Genomic DNA, 23,342 nt, shown 5'->3' on the forward strand with positions numbered 1-23,342 from the left:
ATCCTGCACCTATTTTCTATGTTTCTATGTTTCTATGTGTCAGGGGTTATGGGGAGAAGACAGGAGAATTGGGTTGGGAGGGAGAGATAGATCAGCCATGATTGAATGGCGGAGTGGACTTGATGGGCCTATCACTTATGACATGAAATTGAGGAGTCAGAAAGGAACAAAAGGAAAAAATGCTTTAATTTTCCTATAAATTTACAAATCCGATGAAATTATACGGTAAATTAAAATTCAAATGTTGTGCCTTTTGGTGGCCTGTTTTCATGCTGCATCTATAAAAATGTATCTTGAAGCCTTTTCCATCCAGATCCTACCGTAACTAGACAGCAGTCCTGAACTACCATCTACCTCCTTGACTGCCTTTACCTTGCACTAAATGTTATTCCCTTATCATGTGTCTATACACTGCCAATGGCTCGTTTGTAACCATGTGTTGTCTTTCCGCTGACTGGTCAGCACATTGCAAAACCTTTTCACTGTACCTCGGTACACGTGACAAACAAACTAAACTGACCAGAACTGAAATTAATTTGCTTCCTTTTTTAAATTCATTCAACAATTTGATCTCTGGAGATCTTTAATCTTTAGACTTCAGAGATACAGCGCGGAAACAGGCCCTTTGACCCACTGAGTCCGCACAGAAGAGCATCCACTCCATACACTTGCACTACCCTGCACACAAGGGACAAATTACAATTTTACAGAGGCCAAATAACCTACAATAGCGATAAGTGCGATATTGTTCCACATCAGGATGGTGTGTGACTAGCAGTCAGCTTAGTTTAATTTAGAGGTGCATCATGCAAACGGGCCTCATAGTCCAATGAGCCCACGCCAACCATGTGGTGGTGGCCCGTCAGTAACGGCAATGGCGGTTTCTAGTCCCCTCCCTTACTAGGGTGAGCAGTGCTGTCCTGAAGAGGGCTGCCTGTGATGCTGCCGAACTTCCTTGCTGCCCTGGTACAAAGAAGAGCGACCACTGATCCATAGGACGCCTACGTGCAGGTTCAGAACTACGACTTCCAGTGGTAAACCTCTACTCGTTGCTTTGTTCCCAAGCCCATCGCCACAGGAATATGTGTATAGACGAGGGCTGCACAAAAACCTGTGCGTGAATGAGTTTAAGGTGGAGAGGCCGTTGCACTGTAACAACCCCACCCTCTCGGCCGCAGAAGTCAGAGTCCAGTGGTATGAGAAATCATCATGGCCGTAGACTTCTTGGCTGCAGTGGATGGTCACGTCGTCTTTAGTGCTCTGACTGGCCCTTCGCATTCCACAGCGACTCGCCACGTCGCCTTTCCAGCCGTTGGTTTATAAAGATCTCTTCCGCCAAGCCCGCCAAAGCAGAATTTCCATGAAGATTGAGCATGCTACGCCTTGACCTGTACACAGTTTCTATCCTACACACCAGGGACAACTTAACCGAAGCAAATTTAATCTACAAACCTGTACGTCTTTGGAGTGTGGGAGGAAACCGGAGCACCCGGAGAAAACACAAAGAGGTCACGGGGAGAACGTACAAATTCCGTACTGAGATCACCGGTAATCAGGATCAAAACAGGGTCCCTGGCGCTGTAAGCGGCAACTCTACCGCTGCGCCAACTGTAGTTGGGGAAATCTAGTTATGGAAGTTATGCAACTTCATAACAAGTTATGGAAAAGCATTAAAACCTTTAATGGACTTAAAGACTAATAAATCCCCAGAGCCGGATCAGATGTGATAATAGACAATAGACAATAGACAATAGGTGCAGGAGTAGGCCATTCGGCCCTTCGTGCCAGCACTGCCATTCAATGTGATCATGGCTGATCATTCCCAATCAGTACCCCGTTCCTGCCTTCTCCCCATATCCCCTGACTCCGCTATCTTTAAGAGCCCTATCTAGCTCTCTCTTGAAAGTATCCAGTGAACCGGCCTCCACCGCCGTCTGAGGCAGAGAATTCCACAGACTCACAACTCTCTGTGTGAAAAAGTGTTTCCTCATCTCCGTTCTAAATGGCTTACCCCTTATTTTTAAACTGTGGCCCCTGGTTCTAGACTCCCCCAACATCGGGAACATGTTTCCTGCCTCTAACGTGTCCAAACCCTTCATAATTTTATGTTTCAATAAGATAACCTCTCATCCTTCTAAATTCCAGAGTATACAAGCCCAGCCGCTCCATTCTCTCAGCATATGTTTGTCCCGCCATCCCGGGAATTAACCTTGTGAGCATAGGAGCCAAATTAGGCCATTCGGCCCATTAAATCCACTCCGCCATTCACCCATGCTAGTCCCATTAAGGATTGTAGAGATATGGTAATTCATAACAGTTTGATGTGTCTAATGTCGTTTTCCAAAATAATTAGAAAACTTTCTTAACGACAGGATTAATCTGCACCAGGAGAGGCAAGGATTAATCAATTAGGCTAATCTTTTGACTCTGATAACTGAGTTGGTGCAGTTGCGGCAAGGTCATAAACTTCATTAGCCAGGTCCCACATGGTAATTTGGTCCAAAGATCAGAGCCCAAGCACTCCGGGATAATATGGTAAGTTGAATTGTTGATTGGATACAGATGATGATGGTCAAGGGTTTTAATTTAGTTTAGAGATACAGCCCGGAAACAGGCACTTTGGCCCACCGAGTCCACACTGACATGCAATCCCCGCACATTAACACTATCCAGCACACGCTAGGGACAATTTACATATATACCAAGCCAATTAACCTACAAACCTGTACATCTTTAGAGTGCGGGAGGAACCCAAAGATCTCGGAGAAAACCCACGTGGTCATGGAAACATAGAAACATAGAAAATAGGTGCAGGAGTAGGTCATTCGGCCCTTCGAGCCTGCACCGCCATTCAATATGATCATGGCTGATCATCCAACTCAGTATCCTGTACCTGCCTTCTCTCCACACCCCCTGATCCCTTTAGCCACAAGGGCCACATCTAACTCCCTCTTAAATATAGCCAATGAACTGGCCTCAACTACCCTCTGTGGCAGAGAATTACAGAGATTCACCACTCTCTGTGTGAAAAATGTTTTTCACATCTCGGTCCTAAAAGATTTCCCCCTTATCCTTAAACTGTGACCCCTTGTTCTGGACTTCCCCAACATCGGGAACATCGAAGAACGCACAAACTCCATACACAGCACCCGTAGTTGAGAGATATAGAACAAATGAATGAAAGATATGCCAACATGTCACCATGAAAAAGGAAACAGGCCATTGTTAGTTGTGGCTGAGGTGAAAATGAGTTACAGGCAATGAGACTCAACAAGACAACTTTGAATCTAGTGCAGCGAATTGGGTGAGGGAGGGACTGAGAGAGCAGGGGTACAAGGGTTACTTGAAGTTAGAGAAACCAATATTCATAGAGCTGGGTTGTAAGCTGCAGTTTAGTTTTGAGATATAGCACAGAAACTTGTCCTTCGAGTCCGGCTGACCAACAATCACGTTGCCCCTATTGAGCTTTGGGCTAGAGGAAATAAAGAAGCGAGAGAGAATGGGAAGAGGATGGGAAAGAGTAAGGAAGTGAGGGAAGAGGAAAGGGTCGAGGATAAAAGGGATAGAGGAAGGAATGGAGGAGGAAAAGATGGATGAAGCAGCCAAATAAATACATTCGTGACCTTGGGATATCTCCAAAGTCAACAGCTAATGAAATTATTTTCTAATGTCAAAGGCAAAAGCTAATGAAAGAGTCTGAGGTGACGTCTCGATCCAAAAACGTCACCCATTCCTTCTCTCCAGAGTTGCTGCCTGTCCCACTGAGTTACCCCAGCATTTTGCGTCCATCTTCGAAAGCATTTGAAGGCGCGCTCACGGTTGAAGCGTTGGAGACTTGACAATTTTCCACGTGGCGCCTTTCCAGAGTGAAGTGAATGCAGTACGATTAAGTTTTTAAATGTTTTGGCGAATTAGACGACGGTTTGTCCGAGTAAACAAAAGTTTTAAACATCCCATTGAAAGACGGCATTTTGACAATGCAGAACTCCCTTGGTTCTTGAATTGAAATATCAGCCGGTTCGCCAATGCTTTTCAGTCGCTGCTGTGAGGTACCACATTCAGTGGCAAGAGTGCTAATTGAAAGCGGCTTCTTCACTCGAGGAGGAGAAATTCACTGGAGGTTTAAATTACAGAAAATGTTTTATTTAGTCCGTTTAAACACCTGAAATTAAGTATTCTCTTAAACTCCTGATTGCTAAACACTGATGAATAGCCCCTTTATAATTGGCATTCTCAATAATCAGTGGGATTGTGATTACAATTGTTTCAGAAGACTTAAAGAACAATTCAAAATTCACCCTGTTACCATACTGAATTTCACAATCACACTCATTCAGATAAAAATTTGTGTTCTAATTATTTCCTTACCACTTTGATTGCCGATCAAAATAGTTCAACATATTGTGTGCAAAAACCATGAGGGGAATGGATCGGGTAGACGCGCAGAGTAGTGGAATCGAGAACCAGAAGACATAGGTTTAAGGTGCGATGGGAAAGATTTAATAGGAACCTGAGGGGTAATATTTTCACACAAAGGGGGGTGGGTGTATGGAATGAGCTGCCAGAGGAATGAATGAATGAATAAGTCTATTGGCCAAGTATTCACATACAAGGAATTTGCTTTGGTGCTCCACACGCAAGTGACAATATGACATATAGTGACACATAGTGTCATTAAGAATGACACATAAAACGTTAAATGTTAAACATTAATAATAAAACATCATCGATTAAACATGTGATTGAAATAAAATACCAGAGCAAAAGGAGGCTGTAAATTTTTTGTTATGGAGTAGAGTTGCTACTTGTGGAAAAAAAGCTATTTTTATGTCTGGCTGTGGTGGGTTTGACAGTCCGGAGTCGCCTTCCAGAGGGAAGTGATTCAAAGAATTTGTGGCCAGGGTGAGAGTGGTCAGAGATAATCTTACCCTCTTGCTTCCTGGCCCTTGCAGTGTACAGTTCGTCAATGGAGGGAAGGTAGTTGAAGCAGAGACTATCGCATTGTTTAAGAAATCTTTAGACAGGTACATGGATAGGACAGGTTCGGAGGGATATGGGCCAAATGCAGGCAGGTGGGACTAGTGTAGATGGCACATGTTACTGATGTTGTGTTATGTTAAATTATTACTTTATTGTAGTTGTTGTGGTGCATACAACTAAATTCAGGCACACTGCCTGAGCGGAGCTCAAATGTACAAGTTGAAAAATAACAATAAAATAACAGCACACATGGGAAAATGAATTAGGTCATCCTATAACGAAAGATTTGTGGGACGAAAGTTTACAACATATACATCAATGTTCGTTAAATGCCAGATATGCTTTAATAAAATTTAAAGTCATATATAGATTACACTACTCTAAAATAAAACTAAATAGAATCTTCCCACAAATCTCTCCTATTTGTGATAAATGTCTACATCTAGATGCTAATTTAACACATACGTTTGCAAATTGTATAAAAATTAAACATTTCTGGACTGATATTTTTGAAATAATTTCAGAAGTTATTAATACAAAACTGGATCCAAACTCAAAATTAATAATACTTGGAATATCAGAGCAAAGTTTAACACTCACAACAAGCCAAAGAAATTTCCTCGACTACAGTATAATAACCGGGAAAAAATTAATATTAAAATTTTGGAAAGGCCCTACAACCCCCACAATTAAAATGTGGATTGTGGAAATGTCGGAGACCCTATATCTAGAAAAAATAACAGCAACAAAAGTGAGAAAAATAAAAACTGTTCATACACTCATGTGCACATACTGTGACAGATTCACACACGCATACACATTATCTCTACGTATGCACCCTCACCAGAATATAACATAATGCACTCAGAAAGTCATTGTCAGAATATAGACATTGCACAGAATTATAAAATTAAAAATAAATATTATAAATGATTATATCAGTATTGCACAAAGGTAGGTATTGTACAGTATAAATATTGACTATTGGAGGGTGGATGCTTTCAGTGCAGATGTTCAGTTCAGTGTGGTAATGGCCTGAGGATAGAAACTGTTTGTTAGTCTTGTGGTGCATGTTTTGATGGAGCTGTAGCGTTTTCCTGTGGGCAGAAGGGCCCTTCGGTTGCAAACCCATCTCACACCTGAGGAGAGATCCTTACAATCTTGCGGTGGCAGGAAATTATATCCCACTGGTTTCTCAAACACGCACTCGTGTACATTAGTCAGGCATTTATATTATTTGTCAGGCGAATAGTAAAAGGCTTGGATAGAGTGGATGTTGAGAGGATGTTTCCATTAGTGGGAGAGTCTAAGACCAGAGGTCACAGCCTCAGAATTAAAGATCATTCCTTGAAGCAGGAGATGAGGAGAAATGTATTTAGTCAGAGGGTGGTGAATCTGTGTAATTCTTTGCCACAGAAGGTTGTGGAGCGCAAGTCACTGGATAATTTTAAGGCAGAGATAGATAGATTCCTGATTAGTACAGGTGTCAGGATTTACGGGGAGAAGGCAGGAGAATGGGGTTAGGAGGGAGATATAGATCAGCCATGATTGAATGGCGGAGTAGACCTGATCGGCCAAATCGCCTAATTCTGCTCGTATCACTTGTAATGGGAATTTCTTAACCTTCCAATGTCCAAACTTTGATTGCCATTACCACTCGGGGATGTGGTGGAGATATAGCTCTTGCACTAACAGATAGCAAAAGCAAATCTTCCAGTCGTAGTTTCTTGATGAATTGGCCTTTTATTGAAGTAATACAAAACAAATAAATGCTTATATAACTTTTTGTCCTTACTAACTGTTTCATCCGTATCGTGTCAAATAGAGTCATGTGAGAGTGTGGCGTCTTGTGTTGTAAACAAACTGTTGTCCCCACCATCGCTCGAGGCTAAACTGAATCTCAATCTCTGTGGCATCGCCAGCATCCTCAGACATAGACACACTCTATGAACCAATGTTATATAACGTTAGTACCTCCACCAATGTAAAACACTTTGGCCAATGAGAGTTGTTTTTTAAATGTGATATAGATATAAAAGTGACTTGTCTTGACCCTACCACGTATCAAATCCCACCCACAAGCAGACCAAAAAAGATAAAACTAGAAATGTCTAGACATGGCTATAATATACTAACTTAAGCATAATGGCTGCTACATCACTTATGACGATTTAGAACCTGTGGTGAAATCAGATTTGATATCTGACTCTGTCAGCCTGAATGTTGAGGGCCTGAGCTATAGGGAGAGGTTGAGCAGGCTAGGACTTTATTCCTTACAGCAAAGGAGGATGAGAGGTGATCTTACAGTGGTGTATAAGATCATGAGGGGAATAGATAAGGTGAATGCAGTCTTTTATCCAGGGCAGGGGAATCGAGACCAAGGGGACATAGGTTTAAGGTGAGAGGGGAAAGACTTAATAGGAACCTGAGGGACAACTTTTTCTTTCAGCAGGTGATGGGTTCATGGAATGAGCTGCCAGAGGAGGTGGTTGAGGCAGGTACTATAACAACAATTAAATGGCATTTGGACAAGTTCATGGATAGGAAAGTTTGGAGGGATATGGATCAAAAACGAGCAAAGGGCATTAGCTTAAATGGAACATCTTGTTTGGCATGGATGAGTTGGGCCAAAGAGCCTTTTCCTATCCTGTGACCCTATGACTAACAAAGCAAAAATAATTTTAATAAAGATCACATTAGTTTAGGTTAGTTTAGTTTAGAGTCACCGGGCGGAAACAGGCCCTTCGGCCCACTGAGTCCATGCCGACCAGTGATCAAAGTGGCATTGCCACTTTCATTTCACTGTACATCTTGTATGTGTATGTGACAAAAAGTTTACTTGACTTGACTTGATCCCTGTGAAAAAGTTACTTTTATAACAACTAAACAGGTTCGCTTCTTAGTAAACAGACAACACACAAACTGTTTGGTAGACCAGTTCAAAACTTTACTTATTATCAGCCGATGGAAGGGAGGGAGAACTCCAGTCAAGTGACCAATGTAGACACTTCACTGTCCTCAGTCCACTTCTCTGAACAACAGAATTACATTGTATTATATAGTGTTTTTTTGTCACCTTAGCACATTCCACAGACATTAGTCATGGTCAGGGGTACAGGAAAATAAAGGTTTCTACAGAATGCATCACATCAAAGGCATTTTGTCACATGGTACAAGACATATTAAAAACATAGGCCTTTTGATATGGCATTTTACCTCTCAAATACATCAAAGAGATCTAGCTACTTCTCTGGTTCCTCTCTCGTCACCTCCTCCCTCATAAACATAGGACACTTGGTATACGACATTTTACTTTTCAAATACATCAAAGAGATCTAGCTACTTCTCTGGTTCCTCTCTCGTCACCTGGGAGACAAATGCCTTTCTGTATTAATCTACTGGAGAAAAGCCTAATTTGGCACTAAATATAAGCTGTAAGCTAGCCCAGGAACCATTTTAATATCTTCCTATATTTTTAACTTAATTCGGCCTTATCACCTGCACACTAACACTATCCTACACAATTTTACATTTGCACCAAGCTAGATAATCTACAAACCTGTACATCTTTGGAGTGTGGGAGGAAACCGATGATCTCGGAGAAATCCCACGCATGTCATGGGGAGAACTTACAGCCAAGCACCTGTAGTCAGGATGGAACCCGGGCCTCTAGCGCTGTAAGGCAGCAACTCTACCTCTGCGCCACCATGCCACCCACGTGAAGACGTTTTTTTCCAACCTGCGTTCAGAATGCTTGAGGGAAGTCCATTTATTTGATCAATGCCTGGTTTGGAATTTGGTCATTAAGATAGGCTGTGTTAATTAATAATATCTCTACTTGAGAAGGCAAGAAAAGCAGTTGAAATGTGTCAGTTAACCCTGGTTGTACCTTAAGGGTTATGCTGCGTTGCTGAATCATGCATCATTGTCGAAAATGGCATGTAAATATTTGAACTAACTGCTTATTAATGATACATATTATCCGTGTTATTAATAAGGTGTGTGGCTATCACATGAGTCAAGCGTTTTTTATTGACAAATGTCTCAAACCGAACAATGAAATTCTTAATAGCTGCAGCACAACAGAATATGTAAACATAGTACACTGTAAACAATATAACAAAAACATAGAGTTCAGGGCATATACGATAGGAGGGAAATTGATCTGCCAACAGTCATAAAAACACAAGATATATGAAGCATGAAATTACAGTGACGAGTGGAAATGATTCTGGATGTGCAAAGATTGGGGGAGGGTGAGGGGGGGGGGGAAGGGGGGGAGGGTGAGGGGAGAGAGTGGAGTCAGTCTACCCCAGGACAGGAGGGGGGAGGAGTTGTACCATTTGATAGCCACAGGGAAGAAGGATCTCTTGTGGCATTCTGTCCTGCATCTTGGTGGAACCAGTCTGTTGCTGACCACGGGTGCGGTCTGTACGGAGTTTGTACGTTCTCCCCGTGACCTGCATGGGTTTTCTCCGGGTGCTCCTGTTTCCTCCCACACTCCAAAGACTTAAAGGTTTGTAGATTAATTGGCTTTGGTGTTTATATAATAGTGTTACTGTAACAGGGATCACTTATTCTTCTTCTTTTCTTGTCCATCTTGTTACAAATGTTGGCCTCGCTGTCATCGTCTGTCCTGAAAAGGACGCAAGCTTCCGGCGACAATCAGTGGAAGCCATCACTTGTCGCAGTAGGTGATGGTGGTAGCAGAGTTAGCTCGGGATACTTCCAGTTTCCAGCCCTGCCACGTGGACGCTTCTGCCGTGGGCCCACGTGGATCACTGATTGGCACCGAATCGGTGGGCCGAAGGGCCTGTTTCTGCGCTGTATCTAGAAAACTTAACTTTAGATAAGAGATGGTCTTGGCATCATGTTTAGCACATACATTGTGGGCCGAAAGGCCTGTTCCTGTGCTGTACGTTGTATGATCTATAATCTAAGCAGCAGTGATTGTAACTGGGAAAGATCTTGTGCTCCCTGATGGCTCACACCCATCAAAACATACAATTAAACACCTTCACATTTCAGATGTCACATTTCAGGGTCTAACCTCTTCATTAATGAAAACAGTTATTTTCTACTGACGGTTGCTGTGAACTCATGAACATCAGTGCTTGGTCAAGCACCCTCTAATCATCCCAGCATGTGCTCATCCCTAAGTGACTGCCGATCTATTAAAAGCTGGCAAATACTTTAGACTTTACTTTAGGCTTCAGAGATAGAGTGTGGAAACAGGCCCTTCAGCCCACTGAATCCATGCCAATAGACAATAGACAATAGGTGCAGGAGTAGGCCATTTGGCCCGTCGAGCCAGCATTGCCATTCAATGTGATCATGGCTGATCATCCCCAATCAGTACCCCTTTCCTGCCTTCTCCCCATATCCCCTGACCAGCAAACACCCCATACACTAACACTATCCTGCACACTAGGGACAATGTACCAATTTTACCAAAACCGATTAACCTACAAACTTGTACGTCTTTGGACTGTGAGAGGAAACTGGAGCACCCAGATAAAACCCATGTGGTCACAGGAAGAACGTACAAACTCCGCACAGGCAGTAGCCGTAGTCTGGACTGAATCTGTCTCACACCTTCTGCTTTTACCTCTGGCCTTCGTCTAACCATCTGCCTATCAACCCACCTCCCGCACTGTGCCGCCCGAACTGTTCACGGAACTGATCTGGGCTGCTCCTCAAGGATAATTGAATATAGACACAAAAACCTGGAGTTACTCAGCGGGACAGGCAGCATCTCTGGAGAGAAGGAATGGGTGGTGTTTCGGGTCGAGACCCTTCTTCAGATTAGTCTCGACCTGAAACGTCATCCATTCCTTTTCTCCTGGAGTAACTGTCCCGCTGAGTTACTCCAGCTTTGTGTGTCCATCTTCAGTTTAATCCAGCATCTGCAATTCCTTATTGAATTTCTCCAAGATCTTCGGTTTCCTCCCACACTCCAAAGGTGTACAGGTTTGTAGGTTGATTGGATTGGTGTAAATGTAAAAATTGTCCCTCGTATTAATGTGCAGGGATCGCTGGTCGGCATGGACCCGATGGGCCGAAGGGCCTGTTTCCACGCTGTATCTCTAAACTAAATGTTATTCTCTTATCTTGTACGTATACACTGTAAACGGCTCGATTGTAATCACGTATTATCGTTCCGCTTATCCTAGTTCTTAAAAATCTTCCCCATCTGTACCGACGTATCTCTTGCCAGGCTTTGCACCACCCCCCCCCCCCCCCCACCCCCATCTCTATCAATCTGAAGAAGGGTTCGGACTTGATAGAGGTCTTTAAAATGATGAGAGGGATAGACAGAGTTGATGTGATCAAGCTTTTCCCTTTGAGAATAGGGAAGATTCAAACAAGAGGACATGACTTCAGAATTAAGGGACAGAAGTTTAGGGGTAACATGAGGGGGAACTTATTTACTCAGAGAGTGGTAGCGATGTGGAATGAGCTTCCAGTGGAAGTGGTGGCGGCAGGTTCGTTGGTATCATTTAAGAATAAATTGGATAGGCATATGGATGAGAAGGGAATGGAGGGTTATGGTATGAGTGCAGGCAGGTGGGACTAAGGGAAAAAAAAAAAAAATTGTTCGGCGCGGACTTGTAGGGCCGAGATGGCCTGTTTCCGTGCTGTAATTGTTATATGGTTATATGTTATATGGTTATACGAAACATGGGAAGGGAAGATCTATTTACCTTGGCAGCGGGGGGAAAAGGACACAAAGTGCTGGAGTAACTCAGTGGGTCAGGCAGCATGGAAAACATGGATAGATTATGTTTTGGGTCGGACCCCTTCATATGATGAAAGAACGGGTAGACTGGGCTTGCATTCACTGGAATTTAGAAGGATGAGAGGATATCTTACAGAAACAAATAAAATTAGAAAAGGATTGGACAGGCTAGATGCAGGAAAAATGTTCCCGATGTTGGGGGAGTCCAGAACCAGGGGCCACAGTTTCAGAATAAGGGGTCGGCCATTTAGGACTGAGATGAGGAAAAACATCTTCACCCAGAGAGTTGTGAATCTGTGGAATTCTCTGCCACAGAGGGCAGTGGAGGTCAATTCACTGGATGTTTTCAAGAGAGTCAGATTTAGCTCTTAGGGCTGAAGAAATCAAGGGATATGGGGATAATGCAGGAAAGGTGTACTGATTCAGGACAATCAACCATGATCATATTGAATGGCAGTGCTGGCTCGAAGGGCCGAATGGCCTACTCCTGCATCTATTTTCTATGATTCTATGTTTCTTCAGACTGAATCTTGACCAGTTACCTGTCCATGTTCTCCTGAGTTGGTGCCTGACCCGCTGAGTTACTCCAAAGTACCGAGGCACTTTGTGTCTTCTTAGGAAAATCAGCATCTGCAGTTCCATGTGTTTATCTGTGGCTATTCACATTAGGCCGTCCCCTCACGATTTATACAAACGTCCACTAGGTCATCCCTCGGACTGCTAAGTTCCAGGGAGAAAAAGTCCAAATCTATCCATACTCTCCTTATACTCAAACACTTCAGTCCCAGCAACAGGCCTGGCACAAGATTGTAGCGAATTGTGGATGCAACCCAGGCCATCACACAAACCAATCTCCCTTCCATCGACTACATTTACACCTCACACTGCCTCGGCAAGGCAGAAACATAATCAAGGATGAGTCGCACTCTGGCCACTCCCTCTTCTCACCTTCTCCCATCGGGCAAACGGTATGTAAGTGTGAAAGCGCACTCCACCAGAAGCAGGGACAGTTTCTTCCCAGCTGTCATCAGGTAACTAAATTATCCTACCACAACCAGAGAGCAGCGCTGAACTACTATCTACCTCATTGGAGACATTCAAACCCTGTAATCGGATTTTACTGGACTTTACCTTGCACTAAACGTTATTCCCTATATCATGTCTCTGTACACTGTAGACCAAAGATCTTATAGCGGAGAGCTCCGCTATAGGATCTTTGCTGTAGACAGCTTGATTGTAATCATGTATTGTCTTTGACTGGTTAGCAATCTTTCCACTGTACACGTGACAAATAAACTGAACTGAACCTCACCTCACGATTTTACAAACCTCTGTAAGGTCACCTCTCAGACAGCTATCCCTACTCTCTTTATAACTCAAACCCTCCAGTCCAAGTAACATCACAGTAATCCTTTTCTGCAGTTTAATGACTACTGAATGAATAATTATTTCTGCGGAGTTTGCAATCCTTTCTGGTTGAAGGAGGTTTTGCCAAATGAAGCTTGCAGCACTTTACTTCTTTCCCTCTATTAAACGGTACAAAATAAGCCGCTCACAGTAAAAAGGGAGAGACATTTCACTCTTTGTCAAATTTAACCGGTCGATTTAAGCTAATCAAGACTATTGCACATGTAAGGCGATAAGTAGGTCTTTGTCATGCAGGTGCTTATCTGTGTACATGAATAGGTTTTTGTATTTTGATGCTGATTCAATATCTTAAGGGCCTGTCCCACTTGGTAATTTTTTCAGCGACTGCCGGCGTCATATCAGTGTCGCCAAACTATTTTGAACATTTCAAAATCCAGCGACGACGAAAAAAATGTTGCGACGCTTGAAAAAACACCGCTTGTCAATACGTCATCTGGACCTGGAGTCACCTGGAGTATTGCGTACAGTTTTGGTCTCCAAATCTGAGGAAAGACATTCTTGCCATAGAGGGAGTACAGAGAAGGTTCACCAGACTGATTCCTGGGATGTCAGGACTTTCATATGAAGAAAGACTGGATAGACTCGGCTTGTACTCGCTAGAATTTAGAGGGGGGATCTTATAGAAACTTACAAAATTCTTAAGGGGTTGGACAGGCTAGATGCAGGAAGATTGTTCCCGATGTTGGGGAAGTCCAGAACTAGGGGTCACAGTTTAAGGATAAGGGGGAAATCTTTTAGGACCGAGATGAGAAAAACATTTTTCACACAGAGAGTGGTGAATCTCTGGAATTCTCTGCCACAGAAGGTAGTTGAGGCCAGTTCATTGGCTATATCTAAGAGGGAGTTAGATGTGGCCCTTGTGGCTAAAGGGATCAGGGGGTATGGAGAGAAGGCAGGTACAGGATACTGAGTTGGATGATCAGCCATGATCATATTGAATGGCGGTGCAGGCTCGACGGGCCGAATGGCCTACTCCTGCACATATTTTCTATGTTTCTATCATGCCGTGTTACGCCGCAAATTTTTCAGTGCCCTGATACATCAGTCAATGATGCCAGCAAAAAAATCATCAAGTGGGACAGGCCCTTTAGTATCATTATAGTGAACAGTGGAACTGGTAGGAACTTCTTCTTCTTCTTCGAGTCCACACATAAGATTAGAAGTTGTTCAGCCAGAGCTGAACACACTTCTCGGCATCTGCGTGCAATGGTGTCTGTCTTGCGCTTCACGTGCTTCTTGTGCGTGGTGGTGGAAAGATTGGTGGAAACAGGGCCGCGACGTGAACGCTCTTTCCTTGACCCCAACTGGTAGGAAGACTAGGGTGGAGAAACTGGGGGGGGGGGGAGATGGAAGGGGAGGGGAGGAAATGCAGGAGTTACTTGAAGGTGGATAAATCAATGTTCAAACCATTGGGTTTGTAAGCTGCTCAAACAAAATATGAGGTGCCGTTCCTCCAATTTGCATGTGGTCTCATTCTGGCAGAAATGCAGAGCTTGACCAGTTCCACGGTTCACATCCTTGTATCCCCTCTTGTTATCACCTCTTCCCCAGCCAACAATGGGCCATTATGGAATCCACCCTTCCTGAGGTCTTCTGTAGCCGGCCCCGAATTGTTCTGGCCTTTTCTCTTGCCTCCAGTTTTCTTTCCACCCCTCCCTCCCATTTCTACTTTCAGTTTAGCTCAGTTTAGTTTATCGTTACGTGTACCGAGGTACAGTGAAAAGCTTTTGTTGCGTGCTAACCAGCCAGCAGAAAGACAATACACGATGACAATCGAGCCGTTTACATTTGCAATAACGTTTAATGCAAGGTAAAGCCAGTAAGGTCCGATCAAGGACAGTCCAAGGGTCACCAATTAGGTAGATAATAGATCAGGACTGCTCTCTGGTTGTGGTAGGATGATTCAGTTGTCTGATAACAGCTGGGAAGAAACTGTCCCTGAATCTAGTGGTGTATGTTTTCACACTTTTGCCTGATGGGAGAGGGGAGAAGAGGGAGTAGCCAGTGTGCGACTGGTCCTTGATTCTGCTGCCGGCCTTGCCGAGGTAGCATGAGGTGTAAATGGAGTCAATGGAAGGGAGGTTGGTTTGTGCGATGGTCCGGGCTGCGTCCACAATTCGCTGCAATTTCTTGCGGTCTTGGATGGAGCTGTTCCCAAACCGTGCTGCGATGCATCCCGATAAAATGCTTTTAAAAGAAAGTTCGAAGGTGCTTGTGTTCAAAAGGGAACTGCAGATGCTGGAATATCGAAGGTACACAAAATTGCTGGGGAAACTCAGCGGGTGCAGCAGCATCTATGGAGCGAAGGAAATAGGCGACGTTTCGGGCCGAAACCCTTCTTCAGACTGATGGGGGGTGGGGAAAGAAAGAAGGAAAAAGGGAGGAGGAGGAGGAGGAGCCCGAGGGCGGGCGGATGGGAGGGTGGGAGGAGACAGCTAGAGGGTGAAGGAAGGGGAGGAGACAGCACGGGCTAGCCAAATTGGGAGAATTCAATGTTGATGCCATAAGGACGCAAGGACCCCAGACGGAATATGAGGTGCTGTTCCTCCAATTTCCGCTGTTGCTCACTCTGGCAATGGAGGAGACCCAGGACAGAGAGGTCGGATTGGGAATGGGAGGGGGAGTTGAAGTGCTGAGCCACCGGGAGGTCAGGTAGGTTATTGCGGACTGAGCGGAGGTGTTCGGCGAAACGGTCGCCCAACCTACGCTTGGTCTCACCGATGTAAATCAGCTGACATCTAGAGCAGCGGATGCAGTAGATGAGGTTGGAGGAGATACAGGTGAACCTTTGTCGCACCTGGAACGTTCGAAGGTGCTTTCTGTGCTTCGTCATTCTGAAGAAGGATCCCGTCCCGAAACGTCATCTTTTCTCCAGAGATGCTGCCTAATCTGCTGAGGTATTCCAACATTTCCGTCTATTTAGTTTTTCTAGTTCAGTTTGGATCAGCGAAACAGTGCGGGAACAGATACATCACCCACCAATACTGCGCCGACCAGCCATCTCCGCACCTTTACGCAATCCTACACACACTAGGGACAATTTACAATTTAACAAAACCAATTAACCCACGTTTTAGGCATGTGGGATAAATCCGGAGCTCCGGGAGAAAACCCACGCGGTCACACAGAGAACGTACAAACTCCGTGCAGACAGCACTCGTAGTCAGGATCGAACCCAGGTCTCTGGTGCTGTACGGCAGCAACTCTACCGCTGCACCACCATGCCACCCCATTATATCTTCGGTATAAACCAGCATTTCCTTCCTACACATATTAATTAAGAATCAGGTCATTCATGCTGTTGAAGGAATTCACATCGATGGATAAGTAGCAACAGATCAGTTATGACTATCGACTTATCATCAGTACTTAGCATTAATCATTAGGTTGATAGATCTTTTAGGCCTTCACATTTATATTTGCATGCTCCTGGCCCTACTGTGGTGTAGTGATAGAGTTGCTGCCTTACAGCACCAGAGACCCGGGTCCAGTCTTGACAACGGGTAGTGTCTGCATGGGGTGTGTATGTTCTCCCCGTGACCACGTGGGGTTTTCTCCAGATTCCTCCAACACTCCAAACTTATTTGTAGGTTCATTGGCTTAGTATGAATGTAACTTGTCTGCAGTGTGTGTAGGATAATGTTAGTGTGCGGGCATCGTTGGTCGGCGCGGACTCAGTGGGCCGAAGAGCCTGCTTCCGCGCTGTATCTCTAAACTAAACTAAACTACATACTGTTCAAGAAGGAACTGCAGATGCTGGAAGATCGAAGGTACACAAAAATGCTGGAGAAACTCAGTGGGTGCAGCAGCATCTATGGAGCGAAGGAAATAGGCGACGTTTCGGGCCGAAACGTCGCCTATTTCCTTCGCTCCATAGATGCTGCTGCACCCGCTGAGTTTCTCCAGCATTTTTGTGTAAACTACATACTGCCCAGTTTAACACTGGTGCTGACCTCCACACCATCAAAGGAATCTATAAGAAGAGGTTCCTCAAAAAGGAAGCCAATATCATCAGAGACCCACACCACCCTGGCTATACTCTCATTGTATTCCTATCATCAGGTAAAAGGTACAAGAAACTGAAATCTGTTTCCTGCAGGTTCAAGAGTTGATTCTTTACAGCAACTATCAGTCTCTTACACACTCACCTCAACTATGAGCAATTATGGAACTGTCTTTGGTTGAACTGTGGTCCTGTGAATTGCACTATGAACTATTTTTGATTATAATATGATATTTGAGGGTTGCACGGTGGGGCAGCGGTAGAGTTGTTGCCTTACAACGCCAGAGACCTTATTCAATACTGACCAAGGGTGCTGTCTTTAATGGAGTTTGTACATTCTCCGTGTGACTGCTTGAGTTTTCTTTTTTCTTTTTTTTCTTTTTTCTTATACAAATACTTTTATTCAAAATATAAAAAATAAACATACTGAGTTTTAACACAATCAAAGACTGCCTATGGTGTCAGTTTTACAAACAAACTTATCATCAAATTAATATAACGCCAATTTTATCAACAAAACATTCAACTTCCCGCGACGACCAGCGTTCACGGAAGGCCTCCAGAGTCCCCGTGAACTCCGCGTGTTCCCTCTCCAGGGACACGCGGGCACCGGGCGTAGGCCCGGAAAAGGGGCTGGCAGTCATCCCCGGTGCAGCCGTCGACTACCCGCTGCGTTGTCCCGCGAATGGCCATCTTGGCCAGGCCCAGGAGCAGACGGACATTTTTGAGTTTTCTTTGGGTACTCCGGTTTCCTTCCACGCTCCAAAGACGTACAGGTTTGTCTTTGTAAGGAGCTGACAGTTGAATCTTGTATTCAGCATTGTTGCCAATAATGTGTCCTCCTGACCTATTCGACACTTAAAGCAGAGTTTTCTGTAAATTCACTTTGTAATTGACTCCGGTGAATTTGTAAATTGTCCCTGGTGTGTGTGTGGGATAGTGCCGGTGTACGGCGTGACCGCTGGTCGGCACGGACGCGGTGGGCTGAAGGGCCTGTTTCCATGCTGTAGCTCTAAAATCTAAACTGACCACGTTTCAAAAATCTCTACTTAATTATGGCTGAATAACGGCAAAAAAAAACGTATACTTAAATTCTGGAAAAACGCACCCACACCAACGCTCAAAATGTGGATCTCAAATATGACGGAAATGTTACACCTTGAAGATATGAGATTCGTCCTATCAGGCAAATCAGACCAATTCTTAACGATTTGGTCTCCATTTATCGATCTATTACAAGCATGTGGTGCAACACAACACAACCTTAGAAATTAAGTCTTTCAGAACCGGGTGAGAGGTGGGTAAAGATATGAAGGAGGCATATCCCTTTCCATTCCTTTCTCTTTTTTTTTCTTCTCTCTTTTCTCTTTCCTATTCTTTTTTCTTTTTGCTTAGTTCACATCACCGCTGCTTTTCTTTTTCGAGCTATACAATACTTTCTCTCTCTATATTTCTTGCTTTTCTTACCTTTTTTTTTACTATTAAATTAAAAATAAGAAGTTGTACATGAAAAGTAATATGTTATTCATGTCTTATATTATTATTATCGTACATCACTATTAATAATATATATATGTATCTTTTCTTTTTTTTAAATAAATAAATAAATAAAATCTAAACTTTAAAGTGGGGAGGAACAAAGACTGGCATGCGATTGATGGATACATGTGAAGGGGTTCAATTGGCAGACAAGTGGACAAAAGCTGGAGATGAGAAGAAGATGAAAGGTTGACAAAAAGGGACCTCAAATGCCAACCGCATATATTTCTCTGCGAAGAATGAATGGGTCAGACATTTAGTTTAGTTTAGAGATGCAGTGTGAATCCCCTCAGCCCACCGTGTCCACGCCGATCAGCGATCAACTGTTCCCACTAGTTCTATGTTATCCTACTTTCTCATCCATTCCAGACACACCAGAAGCCAATTAACCGACAAACCTGCACGTCTTTGGGATGTGAGAAGAAACTGGTGCACCTGGAGAAAACCCACGCGGGTCACGGGGAGAACGGACAAACTCCGTACAGACAGCACCCGAGGTCAGGATCGGACTTGGGTCTCTGGCACTGTAAAGGGCCTGTCCCACTTCCACGACCTAATTCACGACCTCTGCCGAGTTTGCCCTTGACTCATACTCGCAGCATGGTCGTCACGAGGTCATAGGTAGGTCGTAGCTTGTCGTAGGGACTCGTGGCATCAAATAGGTCGCGGCGTTTTTTTTGGAGAGGAGATGTGTTTTAGAGATGGCACCAAAACGGCAGCAGCGCAGGGGGAGGGCACAACCCTCAATAAAACCTGCCATGCAGGTGTTGCCCACCCAGGAGGAGGAGTGGCAGGAGGTGATGCCACAGGAGGTGATAGTGCAGGAGGAGGTAGCCCTGCATGAGAGACCACTGGAGGAGGAGACCAGGGTGGTAGTGTATGTCCCCACCACCACCCCATCCTTCACTGCCTCATTTGAAGGCAGCAAAGCGGCCCTTTCTCCTGTGTCTGACACAGCATCAGAGGCAGATGCCCCATTGGTGGTGAGGGAGGGCTGGAGGATGGTTATGCCCTACACCTTCACCAGGCAGCAGGAGGGGGACCTTGAGGAATGGTTCCAGCAGAATGCCATCCTGTACGATAAGGAAAATGAGGGGGACAGGGACAGGGACAAGAATGGCATGCTTGCCATCCACTGCCCCACATGTGTGCTTAAAGTTCCATCTTTTGTCAAAGCCCAGCGCCACTCTCTTCCAGTCATCTGGTATACTGGGACAGTCCATCACATCATCTCCATTCACCCATTGAGACCTCTTCTTGTGCTTCCTCTTCACCCTTGCTCTTCCCCTTGAAAGGCTGCTGAAGCAAAAGAGCTACTGCAAACAGCAGTAGAACATACATGGTCGAAGCCTGTCTTCAACATAGTCGAAGGAGGTCGAAGGAGGCCTTCTTCATAGTCGTGGGGGGTCTTCAACATAGTCGTGGGGGGTCTTCAACATAGTCGTGGGGAGGTCTTCAACATAGTCGTGGGAGGTCTTCAACGTGGTCGAAGGAGGTCGTACACATAGTTGTGGAAGGTGGTAGGAGGTTGTAGGCTACTGCGACCTTGATTTTTGTTAGGTCGTTTAAGGTCGTCAGAGGTTGTGAATTAAGTTGTGAAAGTGGGACAGGCCCTTAAGGCAGCAGCTCTACCACTGCGCCACCGTGGCTGCCCCATTTGCTTTATTTTCCATTTTAGTTTTCTGATGTAAAGTATCGTACAAAATGTATACATGGGAATTAGAAACATAGACAATAGGTGCAGGAGTAAGCCATTCGGCCCTTCGAGCCAGCACCGCTATTCATTGTGATCATGGCTAATCATCCCCTATCAATAACCCGTGCCTGCCTTCTCCCCATATCCCTTGACTCCACTAGCCCCTAGAGGTTAAATTAAACTGAGATGAATAACAATGAAGAAAACCACTGGCTTTCAAGGTTCTGCTTTAAAGTAGTGTGTACCATGCTAAAGAATTTATTAGCAGTGAGGACAGGAATTATCTTCAAATGCCAGAATTTGACTTCTTTATTTCTTCTCAAATTCTTTCCATGCATGCACCAGTGAGTATATAGTACTTCTGAGGCTGACATTCTACTTTTCTGCTTATAACTTTGAGTTTAGTTTGGTTTAGTTTCGAGATTCAGCGAGTCCGCATCGATCAGCGATTCCCGCACACACACACACATTAGGGGCAATTTTTACATTTACACCAAGCCAATTAACCTACAGACCTGCACGTCTTTGGAGTGTGGGAGGAAACCGAAGTTCTCTGTGTAAACCCACGCGGTCATGGGGGAGAACGTACAAACCCCGTACAGGAAGCACTCGCAGTCGTGATCGAACCCGGGTCTCCGGCACTGTAATCGATGTAAGGCAGCAACTCTACCGCTGTGCCACCGTGACGAGATGGGTTTGTTCACGTTTATCGTCTACAAATGCTCAGGCATACTGTGTCAGAGTGTGTTCTCTGCCCCAGAAGGCAGTGGAGGCCAATTCTCTGTATGCGTTCTTAGAATACAGGGGAGGCCATTTAAGACTGTGGTGAGAAGAAACTTTTTCACCCAGAGAGTTGTGAATTTGTGGAATTCCCTGCCACACAGATGGCAGTGGAGGCCAAATCACTGGATGTATTTAAAGGAGAGTTAGATAGAGCTCTAGGGGCTAGTGGAGTCAAGGGATATGGGGAGAAGGCAGGCACGGGTTATTGATTGGGGACGATCAGCCATGATCGCAATGAAATCTTTTAGGACCGAGATGAGAAAAACATTTTTCACACAGAGAGTGGTGAATCTCTAGAATTCTCTGCCACAGAAGGGAGTTGAGGCCAGTTCATTGGCTATATTTAAGAGGGAGTTAGATGTGGCCCTTGTAGCTAAAGGGATCAGGGGGTATGGAGAGAAGGCAGGTAGAGGATACTGAGTTGGATGATCAGCCATGATCATATTGGATGGCGGTGCAGACTCGAAGGGCCGAATGGCCTAATCCTGCACCTATTTTCTATGTTTCTATGTCTATGTTTTTATGAATGGCGGTGCTGGCTCGAAGGGCCGAATGGCCTCCTCCTGTACCTACTTTCTATGTTTCTATGTTTCTTTCAAGAGAGAGTTGGATAAAGCTCTTAAAGATAGCGGAGTCACGGGATACGGGGAGAAGGCAGGAACGGGGTACTGAGTGTGGATGATCAGCCATGATGACAGTGAATGGCGATGCTGGCTCGAAGGGCCGAATGGCCTACTCCGGCACCTATTGTCCGTTTTCAAATTTCCATTGTCAATTAAATCAGAAGGAAGGCAATTCTCTGTTGCAGCCCAATATCTTTCCTTTTGCGCACTGACTGGTTCAGGAAGATATCAAAGCTGCTTTCATCAACAAAGAATGATGTTGATAATTCACACATGATCCATATTCTAATTCAAAGATAACATTGCGTTTAGTTTGTTGCTCTGTAGCCTTTAACAGATCTTTAAAGCACTCTGCCAAACTGACTTGACAAATAGCAACAGAAAATCTATAATCTATCACTCTTCACTGGCCTTTTTGTCACTGTGAATGGTGAGCGCTGTGTCAGACAACTCAGCATTGATTTCTGTTCTAATTTTATTTCATGCATTACCCTCTGACAAGAAGTGTGTAGTTAGTTATTCTCAGTAGCTGCCACTTCACAAACCTTTCAAACCTTTCACAAAATTACATTCATTCCACTCAAGCAAAATTTCCTTCAGAAACGAAAGATTTGGACAGGATGACAGCAACTATTGGGTATTCCGGGCCAGTAATAGCTGAGTCAAAGAAGCAACTATTTGTTTCAGTAGAGTTGCTGCCTCACAGCGCCACAGTCCCGGGTTCCGACCCTGGCTGCGGGGGCTGTCTGTACAGAGATTGTACTTTCTCCCTGTGACCTACACGGGTTTTCTCCGGGTGCTCCAGTTTCCTTCCACACTCCAAAGACGTATAGTTTTGTAGGCTGAAGGTAGACACAAAATGCTGGAGTAACTCAGCGAGACAGGAAGCATCTCTGGAGAGAAGGAAATTGGGGACGTTTCGGGTTGAGACCTACTTCAGACTGACCCGATATGTCTCGACCCGATATGTCACCCATTCCTTCTCTCCCGAGATGCTGCCTATCCCGCTCAGTTACTCCAGCATGTTGTGTCTGTCTTTGGCTTAAACCAGCATCTGCAGTTCCTTCATGCACAGGTTTGTAGACTAATTGGCTTGTATATTTGTAAATGGTCCCTTGTGTGTGTAGGATAGTGTTAGTGTGCGTTGAACGCTCGTCAGAATGGATTCAGTGGGACGAAGGGCCTGTGTCCACGATGTATCTCTAGGCAAGGCAAGGCAAGGCAACTTTATTTATATAGCACATTTCATACACGAGGCAGACTCAAAGTGCTTCACATAAAAACATGTCATACAATAAATGAAATAATAAAATGAAATAAAATAGAAGAACTAAAAGAAAAGAAAAGCAAAATTAAAAATGCATTATAAAAAGTGCAAAAGTTAAAAGTGCAATGTAGTTAAGATTTAGCTGAAAGCTAAAGTAAACATAAAAGTTGTCAGTCTTGTTTTAAAAGTGGTCAAAGTTGAGGCAAGTCTTAAATCTTAAGTCTTAAGTTTATTCCAGCTATTTGTTGCATAGTAACTAAATCCTGCTTTCCCATGTTTTGTAT

At 44.3% G+C, this 23,342-nt stretch overlaps 1 long non-coding RNA gene across 1 annotated transcript; it reads right to left on the bottom strand.

The window, feature by feature from the left end:
• Positions 1-6,923: 6,923 nt before the first annotated feature.
• LOC116972872 lies at positions 6,924-17,232 on the bottom strand. The gene is made up of 3 exons (XR_004411940.1): positions 17,221-17,232; positions 15,026-15,027; positions 6,924-7,034 (listed from the first exon to the last, which is right to left on the bottom strand). It is a non-coding gene; the product is annotated as an uncharacterized LOC116972872 (long non-coding RNA).
• Between the last annotated feature and the right edge of the window lie 6,110 nt (positions 17,233-23,342).

The sequence above is a fragment of the Amblyraja radiata genome, chromosome 5 (genome assembly GCF_010909765.2).
Source record: "Amblyraja radiata isolate CabotCenter1 chromosome 5, sAmbRad1.1.pri, whole genome shotgun sequence".
Lineage (NCBI taxonomy): Eukaryota > Metazoa > Chordata > Chondrichthyes > Rajiformes > Rajidae > Amblyraja > Amblyraja radiata.